The following is a 6,973-nucleotide window of genomic DNA, read 5'->3' on the forward strand; positions in this document are numbered from 1 at the left end:
GGTGGGGGCGACACCGCAAGGTGTGGAAAGAAAAAAAAAAAAAAAAAAAAAAAAAAAAAAAAAAAAAAAAAAAAAAAAAAAAAAAAAAAAAAAAAAAAACACCCTTTAAAATATTCAGCAGTTCAGCAGGGCGGGAGTCTGTGTGTGCTGAGGTAAAGTTTACAGTCTGCCTGGAATGTTCAGTCTGAATAAACTCCAGGAAAACAAACCACTTATGTTTCTGTCTGGAAACATGGCAGACGTCTCCATGGCTCAGCTGTCTGAACCTCTTGAATCAAGACAAAGACGCAAATCTGTCAAAGTGGCCTTAACGTGGCAGCTTCTGATTTTAAGACGGGAAGCGAAAAGAAAGTGATCTGGGATCAGTGGGACATCAGAGGAGGACGTTGAAGGCGTCACAGCCGAACTCACGGCATTGCGTTTGGATGAGGAGCAGTTCTCTGTCAACAGGGGTCGCTGTTTCCTCACAGTTAGCTGGTGTCTGTCCTTCGCAGTGAGCGGATCAGTTCCACTGATATTTCTGTTTTCTCCCGTGACTGTGAGCGCCGTGCGAATGGCTGACAGCTGTAACAGTTTTGTGGATTCAAATGAAACTTTTAGGATGTGTGTTTCTGGGTTTCTGTGTGACAAGCGGGGAGGGGAAGCTGAGAGGATCATTTGAAGAATGGAAAATCGGCGTCTTCACGGAATGAAGTATTACGAAAAATTCGAAGAGGATTTATGCCACAACTCCTTCACATTCTGTAACATTTCAACAACTGCAATGTATTTTATTGAGATTGTATGCGATAAATCGATACAATGCAACCTAAAAGTATTCCCACCCGCCCTCCCCCCCCCCCGCCCCCCAATTTTCTTACTTCATAGTGAGAAAGTGAATTTTGTTTAGGCATTTTTGTAAATGTATTAAATATGTACAAATTCAAAATAATGATTGTGTGACGGCTCGCAGTCATAAAATTTTTTGGTCTACCTGCAAAAGTCACAGATGTGGAGAAAAATAACTGCCTGATTATTAAACACAGTACTTAACGTGCAATCAATGCTAAATGAAGAACATGTTGAAACTGATAGGAAGATGAATGGAGCTAAATTTAAGAACTGCCAGGAATGCAAAAACACTGAAGTATGGCACAAACAAAGTTTCAGGTTGATGAAAGCATAGAAAGCTGTCCAGTGCTTTAAAGATATCGATTGAAATCTTTGAATCGGTTCTGCAGTAAAGTGGCAGCGAGGTTACAGGCCCAAAGCGGAGCAGTGTCGTCTGACTTCTCGCTCAGAAGTCAGACGACAACAGTTTGTCCAACTCGGACAGCTAACTCAGTAAAGCAGAAAGCTGGAGAAATATTAAGAAGGAAGTCTGGTTAATTTCTCTCTCTCTCTCTTTTTTTTGTTTTTAATTGAAACAGTTCCACACCAGCTGCAGGTCTTGGGAATGTTCTGACCCATTTGTCAGGGCATCACAGTTCAGCGCTCATAACGTTGTTCCTGATCGACAGCAGGTTGGTTGCTTCCTCCTTTCCATGATCTTCTCAAATGAATCACTCCAAATAATTTCCTTTTTCTTTTTTCAGAGCTACAGATGTCTGTTTCTTCAAATTGCCACCCAGGCGCTCGTATCGCTGCTCGGCTTTTGTGCATCGTAAAAAATAACAAAGGTAACACTGCGCCTGTTAAGGGATTTCTGAACGTTGCCAGGAGGAGGTGATGCAGCTCGATTATTTTTGTTATTATTTTTTTCTGTCTCGTACGCTATAAATGACTCGTGTTACCTCTGCCGCATCTGCAGGTATCGCATCCTCTGGATTCATTCCTGCACTTGTGTGGCTGCTGCTGGTTTTAAACATGCTTTGATTCGAGAGCTGCTTGTTTCCAGTTGCAGCTGCGATGCGAGTTTGTTGGATTCCCGCTGAAGGTTAGGTGAAGCCAGCAGGGGGGCTGATGCGCCTGCAGCTTCATGTTTGCGTTGCGTGTGTGTGTGTGTGTGTGTGTGTGTGTGTGTGCGCTACCTGCTGCCAAACTCCAGCTAGGAGAGAGATCCTTGATTGCATGATGAGCTCGGAGTGCGGGTGGAAAGGTTCAGCTGAGACAACGGATTCGGTTTTTAGAGGAAAATCTGGCAGGAGTGGAGCATCCTGAAGAAAATTTCAGTTTCAGGACTGAGACATTTGTTTCACTTTTTCACACTTTGGTGCCAAAGAAAGGATCAACACAAATTACTGCGAGTGAAAAAAAAAAAAAGAAAAGTTTTTTAACACTTAAAAAAAAGATAAAAGAATGCTCAGATTCAAGTCCTACTTAGTGGTGTACTTTGACTAGGGCATTCTAACAGCTAAATATGCTGAGCTCTAAACCATTTTCTTGTGTTTATGTTTGTTGTGCAGCTGGAAGGTGAAACTCTGCCCTCCCTTCAAAGTCTTTTACATCCTCTAACACAGAAGATGCTGAATAATATCAATACCAGGTTGGTATCAGTATCAGATCATAACCATCTCAAAAAAGATTTTGTTGTCAAATTGTGTTTTTGCACTTCATTAATGAAAAATGCTCAAAAATGATGTTAATATGTTGTGAATTTCGTCCAGATTCTGTCCTGGGTTTGAACCAAATAACTCAAAAGAAAAACCACAAAAACACCCAAAGTAAAATAAGAAGTATCGGTATCAGTGTTGGAGTCGGCGATACGGACCTTGGTACTGGATCAGTACTGGATCAGTACCGAAATACAACGTGACAGGAGAGGCCCAGGAAACTGAGAAGATCTGCAGAAGCTGAGGTTGACATGGTGACCGTAGTAGCGTGGAGAGAAGATGGACAGGAAGTCGGGTGAACGATCCGAGGTAAGTCATTCCAGGAAGGCTGGAGAAGCGTTGGGGAGACCCGCCAAAAGGATCCTTAGGAGGGGTTTTGAGCGGATGAAGTCGACAAAGAAGGATCCCACTGGGAACCAGGAGCGGATCATCCGCTTGGGAGTTTAACTGATGAAGCATGAGAAGAGGTGGAGTTTAATGGAAGCATAAGAACTTGAATTAGCAATGAACACAAGTGCTGAGACATTATTCTGTCGCACACAAAATACCCTGAAGTTTGTAATTCTGCCACCGTGGTCGTGTGTTAAGTTAGTAATTATGTTGCTAAGCTTGCAGATGATCAAAATGAACAAATGGAAAACATTTTAGTGTGACTTTAGAAGTCGTATTAATAAAACAAAACAGTATGACCTTAAGCACTTTGGAGGCCGTTGGTTTGAGATCTTTGTAAAATGATCAGAAACAAAACAACTTTTACATCTTGAAGAAAAAAAAAAAAAAACGACTGTCTTTACAGAATCACTACGTCCTTCCGGCACCCTCACACATCTTAGCAGGATCTTTTAAACATCGGTTTAAATCTCCACCTGCGTTCTGTCTTTTAACGCAGAGGTTTTATCCTTTTAAAGCTGACCCTTCCTGTAATTTCTCTCTACGTGTGTGTGTGTGTGTGTGTGTGTGTGCACGAGTGAGTCCCTGCTGACTACTGGAAGTGGAACAGCAGCTGGCTTCTGCTGCTTTCTCAGTCTGTCAGCCTGGTTATTAGACATCACTGGCTCGCTAACACTTTGTTGTGCGGCCGCAGGGGAACGGACGGAAACGACACACACACAAACATTTTGAGGAGAGCGTCGGCGCAGGGCTGCGGCAAACTCAGAGCTGTACGGGCAAACGGACGACACGGGAACTCACGAAGCCGCGATTAGAGTCGAGCCAATGATGGTGGTGGTGGTGGTTAAACACGGCCTTCATCTGTTTCACTGATGTGATATTTGTGACACTTTTACAGAAGTAGTAGTGTGCGAAGACTTACCCGGAAATATCTGGGTGTCTATTTAACAACTCAGTTGTACCTGGAATCAGGATAAAAGCAAGTAGGCTGCAAAACAATCGGTTCATATGTGCCATCTGCAGAAATACACCACTAGGTCATAAAACAGCCAATCAGAGCCAGGAGGAGGGTCTTAGCGCTGTCAATCACACCTTCCCTCTTGCTCTCTGCTAGCTACAGCCTGCCATTAATTCTCAGGCCAGTTAGCATGGTCTCCCATGACAATTCCTGTCATGATAAGTGCGTTTTTCCACCATTAGCCCAGCTGCAGCGTGTACACAGGCTGATTGAAGCCACATTCACCCTCCTCCCAGCTCTGATTGGGATTGTTGTATTTCTGCAGATGGCAATAGAACTACAGGAAGAAGACAGAGCTTATCTGTCTTGTGCCAATCTACCTTAAAACTGACATCATAGTGTCAGCTTTAAGAAATTTGTAAAAAAAAAAAATAAAAAATAAAAAGCTGCAAGAAGAACCTTCTCTTTTTTCCATGGCCTCTAGCTGGGAAGAACACAAACTCCTCAGGCTCAACTAGAAGTTACTCCAGTGCACACTGGAGGTCGTGGCTTGAAGATGCCAACAAAACCCGCACAAAAAAAAAAAAAAAAAAAAAAAAAAACAAAGATACCCCCAAACAAAAAAAAAATTTAACACAAACCCTAAGCTTGGGCTACGGAGTACGCAGCCTAATAACTGCAGAAAGTCTTCCGGAGCGTTCCCACCTTTTCAACTCGCTGCGTGTCGCAGTTAAATTGGCTCGTCTCATCCCTCCAGACTGAGGCGAATCGGCGTCTCAGTTTAATGGGACGCTGACGGCTCCACGTGTTTCCCTCCTCACTGTTGCGCGCGGCAGACGGCAACAGCTCCTCTCGGATCGTCAAAGAAACATCTCGCACAGCATTCCCCGTCGGGATAATGGAGAGGCTCACTGGGGACCTGAATGCTAATCTGTGGGAAGAAGAAGGTAACACAGATGGAGATGTTTAGGGTTGTTAAAGTAGAAGCGTCCAATTAATTGATTTGTGAGTTTTAAATATAGAAAAACAATTGTTACGTTTATGTTTTGTTCACATTGCAGGATCCAGCAAAGAAACCGATTCCGGATTTTAGCTTTGGCGGTATAAAGTATGTCGTCGTCACTTGTAAAAATCTGAAAATGTTGGATTTTAAACTCCAAAGCCCTTACTTAAAATACTTAAAGATGATCAGATTGTCTTAGTGCAGCCGTCATAAAATGCAATCTTTAATCTCACGTCACTACTTCTCCTCTAAAGTCGCCCGAAGCGAACCACGCCGAACAATCCGGCGAAATGCAACAAACTCTGCAGGATCCGAGGTGGATATGACAGCAGCTGCAGCAGAAAGTGCTGCAGGGATTCTTTGGTTCATGAATAATAGAGGCTTTAACAGAAAGTCAAAACATACAATTTTGATTTCAACAAAAGTTTCTCTTCAACTCGCTGCACAAGCCCAGCTCTGCCTTCTTCATTGCCATCCTGAAAGCTGGAGACCAAGCCAAGGGCAGAGAAGCTCCTGTCAGTCAAGAAAAAGAGAAAAGAAAAGCATATTCTGGGTGTTGAATCAAGGCAAGATGTACACTGTCAGACCTGGAGTTACCTACAGCAAACACAGCAGGAAAACATGATTTAAATGTTTTATTTTTAAGACGGTGCTGAATAAAACGCCCAAACAAAGCCGGAGTGATCCGATTTTAAGACATTCGATGAAAGTAAAAAACAGAAGCATGTTATTCCTTTTCTTAAAAACTCCACACTGTAATGTATCACAACGGTGTGTCATGTCAGCAACCAACAAAAAGTAGTGCAAAAATTACGAAGTGGAAGAAACATGATGCATGTTCCCTTTTTTTTAATTTTTTCTCCACTAAACTATAAAGTGTTGGTTTTCATTTGTACTCGGCTCCTTCAAATGTGACTCCCTTAACATCCGGTGCAATCAGTTGCCTTTTTGTCATTTTGAAATCTCCATTTTTATCACCTTTCTGAAATAATGGCCCAAACCTTTTTTCTTTTTCTTTTTTGTGATTTTGGTAAATAAAAAACAAATTATCATATTTTCTTTCCAGAACATGTTTTAGGTAAAAAAGAAAACAAAAAATCACATTTGACAGAAAATGACTATTACTTTAGCAAGCTGATGTTTTTGCATTAAAGTTAGGGTAATGACAAAATCTGAGTAGAGGGTGTGAGGAATATTTTGCGTAGCAGTCACTGGGTAAAGAAGCATTTTTTTAAAATGTTTTTTTTATGAGCAAAGACAGATTGAGATTTAGGAGTGTTCTGCCAGACCTGGACATCCTGTTTCTGCTGTACAGACCAACCAGTGAGGATTCTCACATCTTCTTATCCTCCTCAGGCCTGGCTGGAGGGACTCTCCCTTTCTGTTGAAGTCTTCCTAACAAGCACCACATATGTAAATACCACCTCACCCTCTACTGGGATAGACATTTTAGAGCTGTGCAGAACTTTTCCTCCCTTTTTTTTTCCAGCTAAAGGTGTTTTTTTCTTTTTCTCTTTTTTTTTAAACTGACTTAAAAATATATTTTAGATTCAAATGTTTAGAGTAGAACTTAAAAGAAAAAAATAACAGCAATGTCCCAAAAAGTCCCAACTCGGGGAATTTATTTTATTTTTTTTTTAACATTGGACCCAATTGAAAATGTCAATATGGCTACCCTACACATAAACTTAGCTTTAAAAACATGCTGTTTTTTTTTTCTTTTCACGTCTGACATCAATCTCACAAAATCTATAAACATAGTTCTAAAAGATCTTGCTACAGTGCATGGAAGCAGAACATACAGAGAAACGTTAGCTTGTATTGCTAAGTAGCAGCTTAGTCAATTAAACGACTACCAGATTTTTTTATTTTTATTAAACTGGATTTAGTCTCAATTCAAGATCACAGTTCTGACTTCAAGAATTTGCTCCTAGCTCGATGCTTTCCACTTTATTTTCCTGCAGGATTTCCCAACATTTTCACCCTTTCACATCACTCGGTAGAAGTCGTAGGAATCCTGTGATTTGAAACCTTTAGGAGCCAAACGCTGGTAAGCGGCCAAGTTGGCTGAATTCATTATCTTCCTGTTGG

General features: G+C 41.4%; 1 long non-coding RNA gene across 2 annotated transcripts in view; it reads right to left on the bottom strand.

The window, feature by feature from the left end:
• LOC106957626 (uncharacterized) overlaps positions 1-4,673 on the bottom strand; it is a 14,825-nt gene extending 10,152 nt beyond the window's left edge. Inside the window, exons 1-3 of one of the 2 annotated variants that reach the window (XR_001426989.1) lie at positions 4,585-4,673; positions 2,690-2,978; positions 2,010-2,135 (exon numbers count right to left, since the gene is read on the bottom strand). This is a non-coding gene — a long non-coding RNA (uncharacterized LOC106957626). Of the gene's footprint in view, positions 1-2,009; positions 2,136-2,689; positions 2,979-4,338; positions 4,440-4,584 lie in introns of those variants that run through there. The other variant, XR_001426988.1, reaches the window with a different exon arrangement.
• Positions 4,674-6,973: the final 2,300 nt, after the last annotated feature.

This window comes from Poecilia latipinna, unplaced genomic scaffold (assembly GCF_001443285.1).
Source record: "Poecilia latipinna isolate Pla-1442-1.1 unplaced genomic scaffold, P_latipinna-1.0 Scaffold920, whole genome shotgun sequence".
In the NCBI taxonomy this organism is placed as follows: domain Eukaryota; kingdom Metazoa; phylum Chordata; class Actinopteri; order Cyprinodontiformes; family Poeciliidae; genus Poecilia; species Poecilia latipinna.